Source organism: Otolemur garnettii, unplaced genomic scaffold, assembly GCF_000181295.1.
Source record: "Otolemur garnettii isolate 467f Iridium unplaced genomic scaffold, OtoGar3 scaffold00021, whole genome shotgun sequence".
Taxonomy (NCBI): domain Eukaryota; kingdom Metazoa; phylum Chordata; class Mammalia; order Primates; family Galagidae; genus Otolemur; species Otolemur garnettii.
Window position 1 is genome coordinate 4821272 of NW_003852416.1, and position 24223 is coordinate 4845494.

Below are 24223 nucleotides of genomic sequence, written 5' to 3' on the forward strand. Positions count from 1 at the left end.
AGTATGAACAAGTGGGAATTTATAGTCAAGGAGTAATATGGGGGTCAGTGGACAGAAAATTACTGAGAGGAAACATCAGGGGTAAGAGTAATTCTGGCTAACGTGACCTAACAGAATTCTTGCTGCAAACACTTTAGGGTGATCCCTCATTAACAGGGTGATGGTGAAGGAGGATCGGATGTCAAGGATGGGGATCCTTTTTTAAAACTGGACTTTGTAATAAGTACAAAAATAGGCCTGGCAGAAGATTCAGAAGCCTGATTAAAGTTTGGCCAAGCAAATAATTTTTGTCACCTAACAGCTCAAAGCTACTTTCTCGATGTCACTCCAAGTGTACTATCCTTGGACTACATGTCTATGACACTTGTTTGTACTGTCTACTTGATATTTATCACTTTTTTTCCCTACCCATAGTAAAAATAAGGACTTGAGTACAGAGTTATATTTTGTACCTAATACATTTGTGTCATTGCTATTTGAGTGTATTAATCACATATTTAATATTGCTTTAAAGTTCTGGGTGACTCAAGACTGGGCATCTTATGTTAGAAAGTCTGGTTGACAAGGAATTCTTTTATCAAAAAAAAGATTAGGCTCGGTGCCTGTGGCTCAAGTGGCTAAGGCACCAACCACATACACCTAAGGTGGAGGGTTCGAATCCAGCCCGGGCTGCCAAAAACAACAATGACGGCTACAACCAAAAAATAGCCAGGTGTTGTAGCGGGCGCCTGTGGTCGCAGGAGAGGGAGGCAGGAGACTCACTTAAGCCCAGGAGTTGGAAGTTGCTGTGAGCTGTGATGCCATAGCACTCTACTCAGGGGATAGCTTGAGGCTCTGTCTCAAAAAAAAAAAAAAAAAAAGATTAACTATGTTGTATATTTTGTGAAAAGAACCATAATGTATAATAAAACAAATGTATTAGGTACTATGCTAGGTATTTAGGAAAAACTAGGTTATTTTTGCCTTAGTGTTGCCAGTGGGGTGGGTTGATTATGTCTGCTAGCTTGTGGCTATTTAACAACTAACTTTGTTATCACCTTTGTTCACTATTCTTTTGATTTACCTAAAATACTGCTCACTTAACACCTTGCTACAAGAATCAAAGACTGTATAAGGCATTGTGAAAATGTAGCCAGAGGCTATTTAGATCATGTTAAATTAAAATAAATGATACACAGAAAAGCCATAGAATCTATGAATTACCCATAATCTGCTTTATTTTAATAGAGAACTATATAATAATTGTCACAATGGAGACATGAGAAATCAATAAAAATTCTTACAGGATAAAGAGAGAGGCAAGTGATTTGATAATGATGGACAGGGGTCAAGGTGACAGCTGAACTATTCACTGTAAGCCTTTTTATGTTTGATTTTTGTGACTTTATCATCTGGTCAAAAATTAAAGAACTAGTATTTTAGAGAGTAATAGTATTTTAGAGAGTATAATAGAGTACTAATAGAACTAGTATTTTAGAGAGTATAATCATGTTGAAGGGGAAAGCCTGAAAAAGAGTCCTTTTATCAGTTTGTTCTTAAGTTAGTCCTATAGGCTTGAGTTATATAGCCAACACCTTTCCCTGGGTGATAGGTTAATCTTCAGAACAGGTATACTAGCTAAAGAGATTTCCAGGCACTATCTTTATAAACCTGAACTTGCAAACCCCAGTTTGTGTCTTCCATGAAATGGGTCCCTAGTGTCAAAAAGATTGGGGATCACTGACTTTTTAAAAAGTGTTTATGAAAGAGAGAATAAGTTACTATTCTCAACTCATCCTTCATATTGAAGTCTGAACATTCTTTCCATATTCTTCCCATTAAATTCTTAGATTTTTATCTTTCTTGTATTTTTCTTAGTATAAAATAGAACTCTGAATTCAGGTAGATTCCATACTTACAGGATTCAACTAAAGAGGAGAGATTGCTGTAACCTAAGCATTTTTATTTCAGTTGTTATTCTTGTTTTGAATACAGATTCATCTTTTGTGATTTGTTGTAATTTTTGAAGCAAAAAAAGATACTAGAGAATGTGGAAGCACAAAGAACAGTGCCCCTTTTTGGAAGAAAGATCAAAATAACACCTATCATTTTATATGAAATGGAAATAATACAGACTGTTGAGTTATAAGTATGCACATCCTAGCCGTGTGCCCTAAGTTGTGTCATTAGGTAAGTTTCACAGATTGTAAGATGGGCACGGGTGCTCCCTTGCTGGTCATTATGATCAGGTGTAGGCAACTAAACTACAGTCACTGCCATATAATAAGCCTGCCAGAGTCGTAGCTTCTGTTATTAGGTCTTAATGTAATCGTTGCAATATTTATTAAGGAAAAATTCTTTAAACAAAACTCTGAGGTTTTTGTGTATTTTCAAGAATTGGATTTGAATTTTATTAATTTAAAAGAGTCTCACTGTAGAGAGGAGGTTCTTTTCTAATTATCTGAAATATAGTTTTGAATTTCTCAAGTAATAGCTTTGGGGTGGAAAGGCAATTTTATTTGTAAAAATTGATTCTAACACTTTGCTTTTACCAAGTTTTTTTAAAAAGCAGTCATTCTGAGTAGTTTCATTTTTTGAATTTAAAAAAACCTGATTTTTTTTTTAACTACAGATGAACTCAATTGTCATATTTATAGTACTGCTATTAAGCAGTTCAATTATTTCACAGTATTTCAGTCATATTTTCAAGATTATTATTTTTTAATTTATAACTTATAAATATAAAATATCTATAATTTATAATAATAGAATTTTATAGCTTATCTGTTTGCTATCTTAAAGGATCTGAATTAGATCAAAAACAACCATAGAGAGTAGAGAAGATCAAATTTCTGGTGGCTAAAGCAACAAGGGAAACTTGATAGATTACTTAGCTCTCTTTTTTCCATTTAAAAATTTTTTATTTTTAATATTAATTTTTTAATCACATATAATGTATATATTGCATACAACAGAATGTTTTGAAATATGTATACATCGTGGAATAGCTAAATCAAACTAATTAACATATATGTCACCTCACATAAACTTAGCTCTTATATTCTGATAAACTTTATGTGTTTTTCTACTTTAGGAGAAAAATTTCTGGCCCCAAATTCTAAGAGGAAGTTTTCACAGATCTTCAAATAAAAGACGTCTAATCTTGTAGTGTATATGTTTGGGGGGACTGATTTTTATCTACAAGTTTGTTTTAAAAACAAAATACGATTATGATTATTGAAGGCAAGGGCTATAAAGTTTTGTATGAGAGTGTTGTACTCCAAAGCAGTGTATGTAGGGTAGCTTGTACTCAGAGGGAAGAGGAGAGTCTAAATAAGGTCAGTTCTTCACTGAGTCATATTCATGCTGTTCTAAAGCTTATATTTTCTCAACAGCTTTTAGGGTGTTATTTTGTTTTACTGAGTTACAAAATTACACCTTAAAAAAAATTGAACGTTAAATATAGCATAATTACAGAAAATCACAGCAGTTGACACTTTATTACATGTACCAAGAGTCTTCCGTTCTTCCCCATTTATTAATGGACTCATAAATTCTTATTTTTCTCAGTGTTTACTATTTTTCACTGTCCTTAATTATCTTGGTGCCCAGATTGTCTTTTTTCTTTCTCTTTTTCTTTCTTTCTTTTTTTTGATGACTTCATTACTTTCTGGTATAACAAGCTATTCTGAGTTTATCCTGTATCTTCTTTTCCTTAGTCCTGTCATTAGCTGTTTTTTCAAAGAGCTCTGGTTCTTTTTAGTGGTATTAGGATGGTATTAGAAACCAAGATCTCGGGTGGCGTCTGTGGCTCAAAGGAGTACGGCGCCAGCCCATATGCTGGAGGTGGCGTGTTCAAACCCAGCCCTGCCAAAAACTGCAAAAAAAAAAAAAAAAAGAGCTCTGGTTCTTTTTAGTGGTATTAGGATGGTATTAGAAACCAAGATCTCGGGTGGCGCCTGTGGCTCAAAGGAGTACGGCGCCAGCCCATATGCTGGAGGTGGCGTGTTCAAACCCAGCCCTGCCAAAAACTGCAAAAAAAAAAAAAAAAAGAAAGAAAGAAACCAAGATCTGGGTATTGGGTGTGTATATTGCTACTTCATATATTCATAGACCCCTACTACAGAGTAAATATATTTATGTATGTGAACTTTTACATATATACATGCATGCACCTATACACATATAATTTAGAAATCACAAGTTTAAGCAATATAACCTGAACCTGAAAATCCAAAACTTTGGCTTGGTGCGGTGGCTCATGAACTTTTACATATATACATGCATGCACCTATACACATATAATTTAGAAATCACAAGTTCAAGCAATATAACCTGAACATCCCTAACCTCCAAAATCCAAAACTTTGGCTTGGCGTGGTGGCTCATGCCTGTAATCCTAGCACTCTGGGAGGCCCAGGTGGGCTGGATTGCAGGTGTGAGATGAGACCATCATAAGCCAGAGCGAGACCCCATCTCTAAAAATAGCCGGTAGTCCACCTGCTTGGGAGGCTGAGGCAAGAGAATCGCTTATACCCAAGAGTTTGAGGTTACTGTGAGCTGTGATGCCACAGCACTTTTCTGTGGGTGACAAAGTGAGACTCTGTCTCAAGACAAAAATCACATTATAACAAAGATATTTGTACCAGAATGTTTATTGCAACCTAATTCATAATTGCTAAGTCATGGAAGAAGCCCAAGTGCCCATTGACCCATGAATGGGTCAATAAATTGTGGCATATGTACACCGTGGAATATTATGCAGTCTTGAAGAAAGATGGAGGTTTTATCTCCTTCATATTTACATAGATGGAGCTGGAACATATTCTTCTTAGCAAAGTATCTCAAGAATGGAAGAAGAAGTATCCAATGTACTCAGTCCTCCTATGAAACTAATTTATAGCTTTCATATGAATTTCCAATTATAACCCAAGAATATGGGGAAAGGGAAGGGAAGGAAGGGGGGAGGGTGGGTGGAGGGAGTGTATCTTAAAAGGGTACATATAAAACTTACTAAGTGTAGAATATAAATGTCTTAACACAATAACTAAGAAAATGCCATGAAGGCTATGTTAACCAGTTTGATGAAAATATTCAAATTGTATATAAAACCAGCACATTGTACCCCATGACTGCATTAATGTACACAGCGATGATTGAATTGAAAAAAAAAAGTGAAAAAAGGAATCCAGAACTTTTTGAATGCTGACATGACTTCATTAAGTGGAAAATTTCACATGGTGACGCCTTTGCTTTCTGATGGTTAAGCATTCAGAAACTTTGTTCATTCATAAAACTATTAAAAGTATTGGATAAAATTACCCCCTGGCTATTAAGATATATGTGAAACAAGTGAATTTTGTGTTTAGACTTGGGTCTCATCCCCAAAATATCTCATTATGGAAGGTAAATACTCTAAAATCCAAAAAATCCCAAATTGGAAACCCTCTGGTCTCAAGCATTTTGGATAAAGGATATATTGAACCTGTACTTTCAATTGTAGTCCACATTGTGGGGGTGTTCCTTGCCATTTTGTTCCTCCCTCTTGTTGTATTTCATGGCTCTCAAACAACATTAGTGCTCTTACTCATTTGCTTAATCTATCTCAAATAGTTTCAGAATTGCTTTGTTCATGAAAGCACCAAAAATATGTATTATAAGGAGTTCAAGATTCATTTGCAATTCTATCCACCTCTACCCTACCTAGATTGCAGGCATATGATCAAGTGTGTTCATAAATTATTTAGATTGAGTTTCCCCTTTGGTGTGAATATGTTGTTCGTTTGAACATTTGCTTCAGGTTTCTTTCCGTTTCGGTCTCTTGCCTTTTCAGCCTTACTGATTTTTGGTTTAAATATTTGGAGCAGTGTTTTCAACCCTTTTTATCTCATGGCACACTTGAACCTATAGTTAAACTTCTGTGGCACATTTAAATTATGTTGATAAAAAAAGAGTAAAAGAAAGAATATACTTAACTGTGCTTTGAACTTCTTTTGAAAATAATTACAGATCTTTAAACATTTTTAAGGTGCACGTAAGAACCTCTAATGGCACACCAGTTGAAAATTACTGATTAGAGCATTAACGTGCTTCCCAAAACTATACAGAAGGATATATGGACAGTCCTCACTTTGCATGCCCTTGTGTTACCAAAACTGTATACATACAGAACAGTGCAAAGCTGGGACACAATTCTGTTAGGCACAAGTTTAAGTTAACACATGGTGAGGACTGCCAGTGGACTGCCATTAACAAATTAATATATTTACTGATGGGGGGATATCTAATTTTGCAGTTACTGAAGGCAGTATGTTTAAATCTTCAGCCATAACTGTGCATTTGTCTCATTTATGTAGTTTGGTTATTAGGTGCTTGTTTATTTTGGATATATTGACCCTTTTATCATCATGAATGATTCCCACGTGTCCCATAATGTTCCTTGGTATTTATTTTGTCTGACAGTGATATAGCCACTACTCTTCTTATTCTCACAGTATGTTCACAAGCCTTCTCTCATCCATGTTTTTATTTTCCATGGTCTAAGTTACCTGTAGTCAACAATGATCTGAAAATATTAAATGAGATACTCCAGAAACAAACAATTTATAAGTTTTAAATTACATGCAATTCTGAATAGGTAATGAAATCTTTCACCTGTCCGTCCCAGGATATGAATCATTCTTCTGTCCAGTACATCCATGTTGTATATGCTACTCATGGGTTAGTCACTTAGTAATACCCATCTTGGTTATCAGATAGACCTGCATAGTATCCCAATGCTTGTGTTTAAGTAACCCTTACTTTACTTAATAGTGGCCTAAAAGGGCAATAGTAGTGATTCTGATAATTCATATATACCAAAGAGAAGACATAAACTGCTTTCCCAGTCTGTGTAAAGTTAATAAAACATTACTTTGAGCAAACTATAGAAACCTCACAACAGTATTTTTCATTTATACTTCCATTGTTAGTGCTGTTATTGTATATATGTATGTAAAACTAGTAGTATTTTGCTTGAGTAGTGTTTTTGCTTTAAATTTTTGCCCATCTTATAAAGAAATTAAAAGAAGACAAGGTTGGTATAGTGCCTCTCACCTGTAATCCTAACTCTTTGAGAGGCTAAGCCAGGATTGCTTGAGACCAGGAGTTCAAGACCAGCCTGAACAAGACAAGAGTGAGACCCCCATCTCTACAAAAAAGTGGAACAATTGGCCAGGTGTGGTGGTGTGCACCTGTAGTTCCAGCTACTAGGGAGGCTAAGGCGGGAAGATCCCTTGAACCCAGGAGTTTAAGGATGCAGCGAGCGGTGATGAAGCTGCTGTACTCTAGTCTGGACAACAGAGTGAAAGCCTGTCTTTTAAAAAACAAAAAAAGAAGGAAAAAAAGAAAAACTTTGGTGGTGGTGTAATCAGAGTCGTTATTTGGTATTTCTTTCCTTTAGCCTGAAGAACTTCTATTAACATTTCTTATTGTATAGGTCTGCCAGCAACTAATTCTCACAGTTTTTGTTTATCTGGAAATTTCCTTATTTTCCTTTTATTTTTGATTTAGTATTTTGTGTCAGTCTCATATTCTAATGAGAAATCAGTAATTAATCTCATTCCTCCTCCAAATGTAACATGTCATTTTTCTCTGGTTGCTCTTCAAGTTTCCACTTATCTTTGGCTTTCAGCACTTTGTCTATGTCTAGAGGTGTTTTTTTCTGCTTTGTTTTCAGTTTATTTCTTGCATTTGTGAATTAATATTTTCAATCAAATTTCAGGGATTTTGACTATTTCTTTAATCTCCCCCTTTTCTAAAACCTCTTTTATGGGACCCTAAATTACATATATGTCGTAATAACATATGTAAATGAAATGGCCCATTTCATTTTCCCCCTAGATCCATAAAATTCTGTGTGTGTTTCCTTGCTTGCCTATTTGTTTGTCTCTTTAAATTATTTTTGAATCAAGTGATTCTCATGATCTGTTTTCAAGTTTGCCACATCTTCTGCCATCTTCAGTTTTCTGTTGAGCTCATCTATTACATTTTTAATTTCATTTATTATACATTTTGGCTATAGAATTTCTATTTTGTGATTACGGCGCCAATCACATACTGGCAGCTGGCAGGTTCAAACCCAGCCCTGGCCAGCTAAACAATAATGACGACTACAATAAAAAAAAAATAGCCAAGTGTTGTGACAGGCACCTCTAGTCCCAGCTACTTGGGAGGCTGAGGCAAGAGAATCGCTTAAGCCCAAGAGTTGGATGTTGCTGTGAGCTGTGATTCCATATCACTCTACCAAGGGCAACAGAGTAAGACTCTGTCTCAAAAAAAAAAAGAATTTCCATTTTGTTTTGTTTTTCTCTTGATAGTCCCTATCTATTTATTCATTATTATATTTTCCTTTAATTCTTTGAACATACATTCTTTCAGATTCTTGAACAAATATATGTATAATTGTTACGTAGAAGTCTTAGTCTGCTAAATCCAACATCTGAGCCTGTTAAAAGTCATTTTCTGTTGACTGCCTGTTCTTTTGTCTGAGTCATACATTCCTGTTTTCTTTATTTGAAAACTTAACATTTTAGAGAAAGTGTTATAGCAACTCTGGATTCTACTATATTCTTCTGAGGATTATTTGTTTTATGTCTAGTGGGAAGTTAACATGCCTGTTCCTGAACTGTAAACTTCATCTCTTTACTCCTTCCACCTTCTCCGTCCTCTCAGTAGCAGTTCATATCTGTGTTCTTGCATTTGTCTTCCCACTGCTGCCTTTCTAGACTGGGGTCCTGGGATCTCCTTTGTTTAATATTCAGCCAGTGAGTTGAGCAGAAATGGAGCTCACCCTCTGGTTTCTTTGCTTCTAGGATTCCCCCATAATTTCTAGCTGTTCTGCTGGCTTTGCACTCCAATCTTATGATGCTTGAAGTCCATAAGGCCTCAGATTTCTACTGTCCAAACTGCAACGTTTTCCTGCAGCCCCCACCCTGTGGTAGACTGGACAGTGAGTGCCCTTATGTCAGAAAACCACAGCTGTCAGTTTGCACCTCTTTCCACTTGCAGTTTTTTGATAATTAAATATTAATCTCAAAGTAGGCTTCTATCTGATTTTGGAAGGTCTTCGTTGTCTTCAAATGTGCTTTTAAATTTTTTTTAATCTAGTTTTTATAATTACAGTCTGTGGGAAAATTTGAGTGACTACTTTGACTGCTGTTACCTGAAGCAGTTGGTCACTTACTCTTGTACATGTTGGTGAATTTTGTTTTTGTTTTTGTTTTTGTTTTTTTTTTTTTGGTTTCCTTTTGTGGTTTTAAGGGGAGATTCAGGGAAACTCAAAACTATGCTGCCACCACTCCTGACATCCTTCTAGAACCAGAAATAGATAGTTTTGCTTTGGTTTTATAAAGTACGGTATTTAATTATGTAATTAAGTTCCTTTTAAATGATATCATGTAGTCTTCTTAAACATATTCAGTGAAGTAGTTTCAAGGGGAAAGTTTGATAGAAGGGAGAAACAGAATTAATTCTGTGGATAGCATTATGTCCATATTTTATAGTGAAATGTTTAGTTCTTCTGTAGGGAAGGCTGTTAATATTATAAATTTTAAAATTTGTTTAAAAGAGAAGCTATTTTAGGAGTTATAGTTTTAAAATATTTCTAGTTTGAATTTGTCTGTGAATTCTCTATTTTAGTATTGAGTTTGATCAGATTTGTTTGGTTATTTTTGACCCAAGTGGTAACAATTAATTATTATTATTTGGAGACAATCTCACTCAGTTGCCCTTGGTAGAATGCTGTGGCATCCTAGCTCCCTACCTCACAGCAATCTCAAACTCTTAGGGGCGCAAGCGATCCTGTTGCTTCAGCCTCCCAGGTAGCTGGGACTACAGGCACCTGCCACAATACCCGGCTATTTTTAGAGAAGGGGTTTTGCTTTTGCTCAGGCTGGTCTCAAACTCCTGAGTTCAAGCAATCCACCTGCCTCTGCTTCCCAGAGTGCTAGGATTACAGGTGTGAGCCACCATGCCTGGCCTTCCAAAGTACTCACAATTTTTAAAAAGTCCATATGAAGCAGATGAGGCTATATAATAATATTTTTTTCCTGGGTAGTTTGTATATGAGCATTCCTTATATTCTCTGCCTTCATTTTAATGTTTGGCATTTTATTTTTTAAAAGGGAGAGTAGCTAAATCTGAAAATATTTGGAGATATGACTCTAAATAATTATGTTATTAGTTATATTTTTTTATTACCTGCATTTATTATTTCTAGCTCTGACAACATCTTTACAAGATTAGTATCATTATAACCATTTTATAGGTGAAGAACTGAGTTCTAAAAGTTAGTTGTTCAAGGCCACTGGACCTTGAATCTAGGCTTGTCTGACTCCAAATAAATTTATTTTGGTTCTAAAAACTTTCATATTACAGATTTGGAAATTTTTTACTATTTGTAGGGCAAGTCACTTAAAAATTGTTACTGTTAAAATAAGTTACTTTTTTAAGATCTTAGAATACAGAAGTGTATTAATAATGAAGTATCATTGAAGTGAAGGCTGATCTGTTTTTTTCATGGAGGGAGAGATAATAGGAAATTAGCTCAAACATCAGGTATTTAAATTTGTATAAGGGAAAAGTTGCAGTTAATGTGAATGCATTTGAAAACCAGAAGGAATTACTTAGAGTTGTTGCTAAATATTATTGCTAGAGGTCTTTAAAGCTTTGTGAATCTATAAATTTTGATGTAACTCTACCCAGCTAAACCAAGTTTCTATAGCGATCTTGAAGTTCCTATGTTTGTATTTATTAGCTGTTCAAATTTTCCTATGCAGTTTAAAAAAAAAATGGTACATGATGTTTTCCCTCAGTTTTTATAAATTTCTCCAGGGCATAGTTAAAGAATTTTTTCTGTAATAGGTAGGTTTATGAGTAGAGGCAGACTTTCCAGACACTGGAATTCATTGGTGTTGTGATTCTGTAAGTTCTTTTTTCCCCATCTCTTTTTCACTAAAGTTATGATATTGAAAAATTGTCCTTTTTTGGTAACTGTACATCTCTTCTGCTGTTTTATATAGCAAAATATAAAATTTTTTCTTCTGATGTTTAAATTGTAAAAAAATTTAAGAAAATTAGGAACATAGTTGACATAAAATCAGTGCTCTTTTTTAAAATAGCAAACTCCAAAATGTTTTAAATGTTATGTTGGCATGCTACATAGTCACATACAATACCTTCAAACAAAACCGAAGTGTAAAATGGACCATTATCAGAAAATATGAGTTTGAAAGAAGATTGTCTTTGACTTTTCTCCCTCTTTGCACCATTATGCCATCTAATTATCAGTGCTTTTAATGTATTTTATTTGCAGATAGCAGTCATGATCTTAAGAGATAACTGCCTTTTTTTCTCTTTCAAAATTTCTTCAACTCATTGTTTTCAATTTCTGTAATCTAGACTCTTCACTCATTAGTGTGTAATGTTTGCAAATTAAGCTCTCTGTGCTCAATTTTCTAATCTGTAAATTAAGGATAATAATTTTTGTGAAAATTGGTTAAGTTAATAAAAGTGAAGCTCTTAGAATTCCCCATATAGGCTGAGCGCATGGCTCACATCTGTAAACCAAGCTACTTGGGAGGCTGAGGCAGGTGGATTGCTTGAGACCAGTAGTTCAAGACCAGTGTGGGCAAGATAGCAAGATCCTGTTAGCCTGGCATGGTGGTGTGCACTTATAGTCCCAGCTGCTTAGGAGGCTGAAGCAGGAGGATGATCACTTGAGCCCAGGAGTTCGAGGCTATAGTGAGCACAATTCTGCCACTGAGTTCCAGCTTGGAAAGAAATCAATAGTTTAAAAAAGATTTGCTCTTCAGTAAATGTTAGCTGCTGCTGCTACTTCTGCTACCACCACTACACTACTACTGGTCATTCTGCCATCAGTAGGGCAGACATGTTGTCTGAGTACTATGGCAAACACAAATAATTGTGGAGTTCAGTGCCTGCCCTCTAGAAACTTACAATGTAGTTGGTGCTAACAGACAAAAATAAATGCATGAACAAGTCAACTATACAAGGCTGTCCAGTTTGAACTGAGGCTCAGGTAGTCAGTGCTATGGAAATGTAGTGCACTGAGAAAGTATTTTTTAGTTGTGGCTACTGTGGAACACTTCATGGATATATGATAAGATAAGGGCAGATGGATGGTAGATTTTAGGTGATTGGAAAGAGAACCAGTAAGATAAAAGTGAGAATTAGAATTGTAAAGTATTTTCAAGGATGTGTCTAAATGAAGTGCAAATGTCTCATGTAAAAATCAAGGCCAAATTTGCTAGGGAAAGAAGATTGTGGCCCTTTAATCAGAGAAAAGTTATTGAAGGTAACACCTGCTCTAGATTATTTATAGAGTGGATTATAGAGAGAGAGACAGAAGCCCCAGAGACAAATTTAAGACATATTGCAGGTTAAAGGTGAGGAAGCAAATGCTTCACCAGACACGTATTATTAATAGGAACAGGAAGGAAGGGATACATGGGGTAACTAGGGACAGGGTTTAGTAAGTAAGTAGGTAGGTGGGTGTAGGCAAGAAGGCAAAGGAATTAGAAGGATTTGAGTAGAGGAAAATAAATGTATCATTTGCTTTGATTATTTTCTAGATATTGTAGGATATAAAGAACAAGACAAAGCTTCTGCCTCCCAGGACTAGTTAGGGAAATAGAGATACTTGTTTCAAAGACAGATGAATTTGATTTTTTGTATTTTAAACAGTGGAGCATGATTAGATTTCGCTATAGAAGTATCCTACAAACTTGAGATTTTAGAGGTGGAGCAGGAGAAAAGCGAGGACTACAGATTAGGTGTGGAAGTCATTGTCATAGCCTGGAGAATTGAGGCCTGCATGAGGATGTTTCTGAGGAAGAAGACTGTAGAGAGGAGATGAACCTGTGTAGGAGGCCATGTTTGATTCTTTTTTTTTTTTTTAGAGACAGAGTCTCACTTTGTTGTCCTCAGTAGAGTGCTGTGGTGTCGCAGCTCACAGCAACCTTCAGCTCTTGGGCTTAGCTGATTCTCTTGCTTCAACCTCCTGAGTAGCTGGAGCTACAGGCGCCCACCACAGTGCCCGGCTATGTTTTGTTGGGGTTTGGCCGGGGCTGGGTTTGAACCCGCCACCCTCGGTATATGGGGCCAGTGCCCTATTCACTGAGCCACAGGTGCTGCCCAGACATTTGATTCTTTTAACAACAGGTTAGTTGAGAATGTGATCCCCTTCAGTGTAGGGTTCTCCTTTCCAATTGTTTAATGACAACGAAAAAAATTTTTTTTCTTTTCCTTTATTGAGAGATAGGGTCTCACTTTGTTACACAGACCTAGTGCAGTGACATGATCATAGTTCACAGCAGCCTTGAACCACTAGGCTCAAGCTATCCCTTCACCCACCTCAGTACTAGGGATTACAGGCATGAGCTACTGCATCCGGAGTAAAAAGTGGCTTTCTTACAGAGGGAAGCATTGGAAAGTACTTTCCTTTTCTCAGTGGTTTGGTCTGAGTCATGTAAATTCTCTTTCTATGCTTCCTGATAGATAGTGGTTGTATTTCTGTTTAATGTAAGGTTTCAACATATTTTTAAAAAACTGTTTTGAAATTTGTTAAAACTTTCATAAACAGCTCTTTCAGAAGACAGAAGGACATCAACAGGCAATTCCTTTTGCTTTTTTGTATTATAGTACTGACTTCTTCTGTCCTCTTTGAAGGTATCTAATAGTAATAGTAGAAATGTATTTCTTGCTTATTCAATATATGTTGATTGTTTATATACATATGTATGTTTAAATATATATAAATTTTTTTTTTTTTTTGAGACAGAGTTTTATTATGTCACCCTCGGTAGAGTGTGGTGGTGTCACAGTTCACAGCAACCTCAAACTCTTGGGCTTAAGCAATTCTCTTGCCTCAGCCTCCCAAGTAGCTGGGACAACAGGCACCCACCACAACACCTGGATATTTTCTTGTTGCAGTTGTCACTGTTGTTTAGCAGACCCAGGCTGGGCTCGAACCCGCCAGCCTCGGTGCATGTGACTGGCGCCATAACCACTGTGTGACAGGTGCAGAGCCTGATTGTTTATATTTTACTCAAAATATTTATTAGCCGGTGATTGTTACCACTTGTTTGTGGTGTATATAATTAGAATGGAAAGCCTGCTTTTGTTTAGCTCAAGGCTGAATTGTAAGAGGTGTAGAATGAAAACTGATGCTTTTGTTTCAATGTGGAGATTATAGTTCATGTTAAACTAAAGCAGGTGTCTTCAGAATTCACCTAACTGGCTGGGTTTCCACTGGGACCTACTTTCTGGATTTCTTTAGAAATTTTCATGTTTTTTAAATCTTAAGAGATATTAGTTAAGAAATGAGGAAACTGGGGTAAAATATTATAATTCTTCTGAGAATTAAAGCTGACAGTCAATATAGAGTCATTACTACTCCAAGGAATCCACTGAGATCAAGTTGAAAGCAGGCACAAGAAGCAGTGAGATAAGGAATTATGTCTCAGAAACCAAATCTGAAGCTCAGAGCAGAAAAGCAGCTGCAGTCTAAAAGTCTGTCTTGGGTCTAATTTTTGTCCTTTCTGCTACTAATGGTAATGTAGTCTTGGAAACAAAATAAATATTGATAAGTTTATGCACTTACTATATAATACAAGTCCTCAGAGTAATACCTATTTTTTAAGAAATATATTTTGAAGCAAAATAAATCCTTAAATTGGCAAATTTGACACACTTTTGTATAGTGAAGTTAACTTTTCTAGGAGACAGTAATGTTACTTTATAGAATACTAATAATGTTTGTTGGTGTTTCCCAGTGTTCAGATTTTTACTAAAGGCTACAGTTCTTTGTAAGTAACAGTTCTAGTACAGTTCTTTGTAACAGAAGAAATGTAAAGAGAAAATATGAATATTTTGTCTAATGCTGTGATATAGAATCAGAAATTGATTTAAAACCAGGATTAACAAAAGAAATATCCATTTCAAAGACAAAGTCAAATTCTGAATGAGACAAAATGTTTTCATCATTATAAAACAAAATAAACTTACCTAAAGTAACATGTACACCCTAACACCTACCACAAGAAAATTAGCACAAAAATTAGCTCAAACTTAATTATAGATGTACTTGGCATTTATTTGCAATTCATGAATCAGGACAGCCTCTGTTCTATAAAACAGTATGAAAGCTCCCACTGGGAAGTGACTGAACAGTGGGTTTTGTAAGGTAGAAACAAGTAAACAATAGGAAAAAAACCCAACTGGTTAACAGCTGATTTCAGATTACTTTTTTGCAAAGGATAAAGCAAAGGAGATTCCCTTATTCTACTGACACAGGTTGATAGGAATCTCGTGTTTTCAGAAAACCTGGTTATCTGCTTATGTGCCATTTAGCACGAGTGACTTCATTTTCATTTGGTTTGGTTTGTTAGGCCCTAGTGCAGGAGCTTAGTCTAAAATAGTGACCTATAATTTTTGTTTAACAGTTCCCCTCCCTTGGTCAGATTTTTACCTAGGTGAGAGTGTGACCAAAATTGGAGCTTTAGCACTACTCTCTTTTACCATAATTCTGGGTTTCTGGTCTCAACACACTATTCATAGATTATGGTGTCCTTGTGATCACATATTATTTTTGAATTTTTGTTCTTCCCACTGAAGAGAGACCATTTGACATTTGACAGATGGCGGCACGTAAACATTTAAAGCTTTTGAGGAAACAGGGCACACCAGGGGGCCTAGGACTATCAGGAGGATAATACGAAGAGTTTGGGAAACGTTTCCTCACCAAGTCCCCAGGAACCAAACCAGCCAAATTAAATCCAGGTCAAAGAATGAGCCAGATGTGGTATCTACTTGTTTTAATCAAGTAGCCTGTTTGTTAATTGTTTGTAATTATTTATTTACAGATGTTTTTATTCATGTGGAGCAAGAAGTGTCTAACTGCACAGATTCATCCCTGTTCAACTAGCAAGTAGAATTTACTATAAACCAGCTGCCATAACTGTGTCAAAGTAAAACAAGTAGTAAGAACAAATAGATCTAGCAGTCTAACTCTAAAAGGGACCACTAGTACAATTTGAGCAAACAGTTCTATTAGGGATGTTGCTAAAGTTACCCACTAAGTGGACTGAAGAATCTCTTAGGTCATGTAAAGATTTGGGGTTTGACATGATAGATCCAATGTCTCATTACCCACAGACGCTGTTTATTATGGCATTTTAGTGACATCCTGCGAAGTGAAAAAGGTGGGCATATGTAAGGAAAAATGAAGAGAAATGAAATTTTGAACTGGTTTGCAGTTTGATTGTCTGTGGTTGTGGCATTGAGTAGTTTGGTGAAGTCTTTGTGTGGCCTACAATCAGGCATGAGAGTTGTCCCTTGGAACCTACATCGAGTTGTCCAGCTTCAGCTTAGAGGGCTGGAAGAACAGAGCAATTCTTGTTCTTAGAGACTTGTAGCCAAATATTAGAGGAAACTGGAAGAATTTCTTTTACAGTTTAGCCTATAGGAAGACACTAAAAACTTGAGAACAACGAACAGGGCCACCGTCTAATGCAGGTGTACTGTGCTCTTTCTTCTGAAACATGGTTTTTCTCTCTCTAGTTACCCCATTTGTATCAACTATAGTCAGAATAAAACTAATTTGTTTGCAAAATAAGTTTATGCTCATCAACTTGGCCTGATTATTTACATACATGAAACAAGAATAATGATTGACCACATAGGTTCTTTTAAAATTCGCTTTGCTGGAACTTGCAATAAGGAATTTCAGATTTGACTTTTAAAAGCCTCTTGAGGCAAAAGAAGCCAAGCCGAGGATTCACCGTCAGACTTCACCTGTAGGACATAAATCTGGACGAATTTCTCTCTCTTTGGAGTTCCCAAAATATCCTAAGGTTCTTAGGCCTGTCAGGAAGTGACATTCTGTACCCAACTGTAAGGCAAATATATGAACTTTGTATTCAAGGTGCCAAGTCAGTATTCCAGGGGTGGAAGGTGTTGTTGGCTTTATGAAGTCAAGTTTAGTTCCTTATAAGTGTCCAGTCATATTTGAAAATAGGACCTTCCAGTCAAAGCCTTGGAAATATAACCAACATTTCCAGCTGTGTCCTTTTACAAGCATAGATTCCATTATGCAAATGGCTATTCGGCAATAAAAATAAGAATATTCACTAACTAAATTTTGGAGGAATCTGGTAAGAAAAACAAACTTTGAAGGCATAAAGGACACAATATAAATATTTTGTTCACAAAAATAAACTTTATCAAGTTGTAGTAAGCTGTAGCTAGCTCAGAAAAAAATGGTTTCTTTAAATATGGAAACCAAAGCATTAAAGAAGCAGTAATGTTTCAAATAAATAGTCATAAAAAATTATTCTCGTCAGTTTATTCAGTCTCATTTTTTTCCTGCTTGATCTTGGTTAGTAGTTTTATGAAGTTGTCAGTTTCATGAGAGTTCTATAAATTCTTTCCTACTTGGTATGTTTGATCTTAAAGTTATCAGAAACCTGTACTCCAGAATACTTGTCATGAATTTCCTTGATGAATAAACAATTTTGGACTGTGGCTGATTGCAAATGCTTTTAGAGAAGAATTAGAACCATTGTCTGTGGTTGGCAAATTCCTTGAATGGCCACAGTTAAAAATTGGATGAAAGTGCATTATAACCACCAACGAACAAGGAAATTAGATTATTTCTGTAGTAGACAGTATTTAACATAATAACTAAAAATTATGACTGATAATGTATTTGATTTCTAGGAATCTCATGTAAGTTTTGGAACACTCATATCAATAACATACCCATAAATACAACGTGAAGAAGGTTTAGCATCACTTGTTAATGTCAGTGCTTTCCACGTAATTTACTATATTGAATAAGCCTACTCAGTTTAATATCTCTCATTAAAGAGATGTTAAAGATAAGAGCCACATTCTTTGGACTTTTCGGGGGCCCAGCTAGAAAATTCAGAAATTAACTTGAAGTCAAAGAGACTTAATTTAGAATTTGATTTTGCTAATTTTGTCATAATACCAAAATGTTTAAAACACTTGACTAAACCTGATGTTGATTTTGTATTTAGTCAAAGTGACAATAAAAGATTTTAAATACAGAAGGTTAAGATTACATAGTTATCAAGAAAAACGTAGCTTTCTTATTATTGAGAAGATTCACTGAAGTAATAAAAGACCTTATAAAAGGCAACATGAGGCACAATAAACTATCTTGACAAAACAAAAAAACCTTTGTTTCTTAGGCCAATTACTTAAAAGGTAGAGAAAAATTTTACACTGTTTCCTATTAAGAGTAGATGAATACTATAAAAAAACTTTGTATTTTTAGCAAAGGGGACAAAATTCTAGTTTTGCATCAGTGTAATTTTGATATTAATGCTCAATTTTCAGAAAAACTACAGCTTTCTTACCTGTTCAGTTATTTGTCTTTATCTTTTCTCTTTCCCATTTTGAAAAAAACAGTCATTCTACTTTAGGGCAAAAATTACTGTTTTTCCCTGAACAAAAGTACATGCTTATACAGTTGTCTTTTGTTATTCACAGGAGATTGGTTCTAGGACTTCACCATGGATATTAAAATTTGCAGATGCTTGTCTTGTATATAAAATGGCATGAATATAACCATGGATATCCTCTTATATATTTTAAATTAGCCCCAGATTAATTATTACACCTAAATAATGTAAATGCCATGTTAATAGTTGTTATACTGTATTTTAAAGTTCGATGTTATTTTTTGTTGTTGTTTTGTTTGGAATTTTTATTCTGAATATTTTTAATTTGTGACTAGTGGAATCCGTGGATGTGGAACCCACAGATAAAGAGGGCTTTCATAACTTGCAGCTTTGCCTACCAAAAGCACATGTTACTTGTTCCCCTTATTATTTTGTTTTATTATATTAGAATTTTTAATTCTTAGTAACCTTAATCTCTAGTGAAAAATAGTAAGGATTAAGAACTGTTTAATATCAGCATTTCGTAGTTGAGCTCCATCTCAAATCTTTTTCTTTTTTAATAGACCCGAATATATTCAGCTTCTTTATACCATACAAAAGCAAGATAGATAATATAGATATAAAGGGGCGGCGTCTGTAGCTCAGTGGGTAGGGCACAGGCCACATACACCAAGTCTGGAGGGTTTGAACCCAGCCTGGGCCAGCTAAAACAATAATAACAATGGCAACAACAACAACAACAAAAAATAGTTGGGCATCGTGGCTGGCACCCATAGTCCCAGCTACTTGGGAGGCTGAGGCAAGAGAATTGCTTAAGCCCAAGAGTTTCAGGTTGCTGTGAGCTGTAACAACCATGGCATGCTACCCAGGGCGACAGCTTGAGACTCATTCTCAAAAAAAAATCTATATATACATATATATGTGTATATAGATAGATATAAAGATATGCACACATATATACACACTTAAAGCTTAGGTTTAGCAATTAATGTTTCAGCATTTTAATTTACTTAGAAATGACTCAGACATTTTATGATCATCACTTGACAACATGAATTTAAGATTTCAGATTACAATAAAAAGTATGTGTTTATCCCATTAACATTCACTTAACTTACTTAACAATCCTGGTTGAATTGTTCAGAAGATAAAAGGCTATCTTTTATCTTAAGTTATTTTTTGACAAGTCAGACATTTCCTGCTTTTATTTTACCAACAGTTTTAAAGCATCTCAGATTACATGAACTAAAAGGTATTTGTTGGTTTCTGTTTTTCTCAAAGAATACTTAAAGTGCATTTTTTTTCTTTAAGTTAGTTAAATAGGGGGATCTCGTTTAAATCTTTGCAAGATTATTTAAGTTGGAAAAATTTCATACATTCACAATACACAAATACACCGAAGCTGGAACGCCTTACCAAAAGGATTTCCAAGTGAATTTTTAAATTAGTAATAGCCTCTTTTTTTTTTCTTTGCAAACTGGCCTGAATAACAGATGGGAAATATTTTAGGAATGGCTTTCAAAAGATTCTTTGTGATTTTTTTAGACTTTGCCTGGCCCATAAGTGGACCAGGAAGGACTTGTTGGGCCACCAGTTTTCTCAGAAGAGTACTATTTTGCCTCTTACCTCCACTCTTGGCCTTTTCACAACCCCACCAATAAGTGTATTAATAAGGTAAAGACCAGAGTGGATGTAAAGTCCATGTGCAATTTACTATGTTAAATATTTTAAATTACACGCGAACTTTATATCCACCCTGTATATTGCAGCTTCCAGGTGCAATACTCAGATGTGGAAAAAGCAGGCATAGTCAGAACATAGAATACTCAGTTCATGGAGACCAGGTGCCAGGTCCATGTTCTCTGGTTGTTGGTTTCTAGCACTGAAGAATGGTTACTGGTAACAAGTCAACACAGCAAATAAGCAGACCAAGCACAGGCAAGCAGCCAAAGTGCCAAAGTTTATCAAAGCATAAAATAGCATGTTTCAGAGAAAGAGTAGGTTTACCCCAGGACTAGAAGAGGAGACTCTGAATTGAATAAGATTTCTGGCCCGTTATGCTAATTACCTAATCGTATGTTAAATGAGGGACAGAATATTCATAGTTTTTCTTGGAAAAGGTGGAAAATTCCCAGAAAGTAGAACCCTCCCATTTTCTATCTGTATAGGGCAATTTCGGGGGTTGCCATGGTAGACCTTCCTTTGTGACTTCGGCCATTATCTCCACCCATTGTGGGTTTTTTTTGTTTGGGGGGGGGTTTGCAGTTTTTGGCAGGAGCTGGGTTTGAACCTACCACCTCCAGCATATGGGGACGGCGCCCTGCTCCTTTGAGCCATAGGTACCACCCCCTACTTTGTGGTCTTTTTGGTTGGTCAGTCCTTGGAGACCCCTGTCATAGACTAAACATCTGTTCAGTTCTGAGGACTCCTTGGCATGTTATCTGTTCCTTAAGCCCCCTGTTATCATTTTTTTCTTCCTGTTATAGATAGAATATCTCCTAGTGTTATCTCTTTTTCAGTGGAAATCCTCTAGACAAAGTATCTGTTCCCCCTCCTCCTTATCTCTACCTAACAGAGCCTAAGAGGGAGATGCCACAGGTCTGGGTCCTATTGTGTTTTTACAGTCTACCTTGTTGCACAGACATTTTCTTACAGTGAGTGGACAACCTAATGTCAACTATTCCATTCCCTGACCAGCTTATCCTCTCATAGTGTAGCCAGAATTTCTCTCCTTTTGGGGTCCTTGATCTTGGGATTTGAAGAATGAAACCACGGACCACAGGAAGAAGCGAAAGGACAGAGTTTATTGATAGATAAAGAAATAGATAAGAGAAGGGGGGGGACCCAAGTGGGAAGCCCATGTGGGCCTTCTGTCTAGGGCTGTGTTTTTTAACCTTTTTTATCTCACAACACATTTGAACCCATAGTTAAACTTCCGTGGCACACTCAAATTATGTTGATCAAAAAAAGAGTAAAAAAAAAAAGGAATATACTTATTGTGCTTTGAACTTTTTTCAAAATTAATCCTTTATATATTATTTGATCTTTTAAAATTTTTACAGTACATCTAACATCCTCTCACAGCATACCAGTTGAAAAATCATTGATCTAGGGGTTTATAGTACAGCTTTTCCTATCCTGCAGGCAGAGGGGATTTGGAAATGCATGTCTGGAACATGTCACAATTGGGCAGGGGCCTGCAGGCAGAAAATCCTAAAATAGCAAAGGAATGCAGTTCTTCCAGTCCTTGCCCCAGGGGAGGCATTATGGTGTATGCTTCCTACTCCAGGAGGAACTACCCAGGTGAGATACCAGTGAGGCAGCTTTTTGGGTCACCTTGCTTGAGCCCAGAGAATGTGGCCTACAAAGGGCCTGTTTGTGCCTAGAGATGGGAGTCTGTGATGAGACTGATTTCTGACCTCATCCAGGCCTAGAAAAAGGGGGTCTCTGTCCAGCCCTGAATGGGGGAACCCTGTATCAATGGTAGTTTTCTTGGTGACAAGTCACTCTCAAGAGCTCTAAAGTACATATCCATGTCCTCCAGTCAGGAGGTGGCTTTAGCTGTGCAATTCCCTTGTCTAACTTAGCCCATGATCTTCCACTTTCTGTCTTATCCAGTCAGACACCTGAGGCTTCCCTTACGTAAGTGCACAAGAAAAGAAACACAGGGGCTAGTATATAACCCACATACCTGTAAATTCCAAAAGCCAGAGTTTGCACCCCTTGCAGTAATAACCACTTACTGCAATTGCTGACAGTTACTTTTAAAATTGTGCTGTTGAAACTGCAAGGGGGTTTCGGTCTAGGTCCAGTTTACCTATTGCACTGAGATCCAATTCCTGAGACAATGAGGATTGTCAAGGAAGAAAGGATTTCTAATACTGCAGACATCTTGCTGCCTCAGATCTCCCCACTAATGGAGATCTTGAACTTTTTAAGGAGGGACCTGAGGCCACTAGAGGGGACAAGGTGAGTCCTGGCTTCAGGAAGTCTGCCCTGGGGCCTTTAGAACCTCAACTTCTTTATATTGTAGAAATCCATCATTTCAGGCCATGCTGTTGGCTCAGGCACTTTGGGAGGCCCAAGCAGGAGGACCACTGTGGCCAGGAGTTGCAGCTCAACATTTCTGGGAATCAACTCAAAGGATCAAGTAGTTAGCTAAGAGAAAGGATTATAATAGGGATTCATTTGTGGAGCCCATTATAATTGCAGCTCTTGCTGGTGACTCATCAGCCACCACAGATCCAAAGGTCAGGTGCCCTCTTGCAGCACAAATAACTATTGGTACCACAAAACCACGATCAGAGAACTCACTGCAAAAGAGAGCAGAGTTTGAGACTAACTCTTGGGGCTTTGTAAGGAAAACAGAGGACACCCAAAAAGGGGTGTCCTTTTCAGTATTCTTAAGGGGTCTGTGGATAATTAGGAGTCTCCTTAGTGCAAAAGACAAAATTACAACAAATTTACTTATACATCTAATTGGCTTTTATTTGCAGATTCTACAAAAAAATAGAATGAAAGTTCCCACTGAGCAATGGCAGAACTGTGGGTTTTACAGGTAGATAGACGGAAACAACAATGGGAAAAAAATGTGCTTTCATGTTTTCTTCTGGGGTTAACCATTTTGAGTTAATTTTTATTTTGTGTTACTCCGTTAAAAACATTTTTAAAGTATTTCAAAAATACAGAATAACTTACGATTTCAGAGTAAAATTCCTGAGAATTCTCTTTTCTCATTCGTGAATCCTAAAAATTAATATCTGTCAGGAATTTGGGAGCACTAGCTGTACAGTTTTCTCTGGCTGCGTAGCAAAGGCTCTTAGGTAGTTCACTCTTTGAACAGATGGTGGCAGCAGAACTTTGGTGAATGTACATTCTTGTTTTTCTAAACTTAATATTATAATTAAGAATTCTCTTGATTTAGTTGGCCTGCCTTCTTTTTGGTAATACTGTAGATTGTTACGCACTAAGTTTAAAGTTTCTTTAAAGATTCTTTAAGAATTATATAAATTTAGAGATTTTTTTTACTATGAATTTATTCAGACTTCACTGTTTATAAGGCCAGTTTGTGAAATATGGACATGATTTGCTTGAGATCTTAGAACACAGTTTTCTCAAATTTCCCTAATGTGTTTTGTCGGCTTTTTTTCTATTATGACACTCATACCTCACACTCTTCCTATAGAGACGGTGTGCTAGAGTAACAGCCGAAATGTTGGTATTAAAGCTCTTCTCAGCCTTACTCCTGAAACAAATTGAGAAATTTACATTCCAGTTTTGAGGATAGATAATATAGAAGTTGGACACATGGGTAGACTTTTTTTCTTCAATAATAAAAACTATGTCATCTCACTATTGGATCTGAGTTGTCCTTTTTCAATCTAGATATTAAATAGTAAAATTAGATGATGCCAGTGTTCTCTCACAATTATTTTCAAGACAATAACAGAAATGATAAACACTTACTGGGCCCTGACTCTTTGCCAGGCACTATGCCTTGTACACTGTCTTCTTTTTATTCTGACAACAACTCTTAGAGATGAGTACTGTTTTCGACTTGAATTTCACAGAGGAAAAATGGGTTTAGAGATACTAATTTGCCTACAGTCACATTAGCTGATGAAGAAAGTGTGTGTACACACTTGTGTGTTATGTTTAAAAGCAAATAACCCTCCATAGCTGGCCACCTCCTTACATTGGCCACCTCCTTGAGCTGACCTAATTTTCATAGACCAGATATGCACCACATGTATGTA

General features: G+C 36.3%; 1 protein-coding gene across 1 annotated transcript in view; it reads left to right on the forward strand.

Moving 5' to 3' along the window:
- PDZD8 (PDZ domain containing 8) overlaps positions 1-24223 on the forward strand; it is a 101027-nt gene that overhangs the window by 38575 nt on the left and 38229 nt on the right. The window lies entirely within an intron of this gene.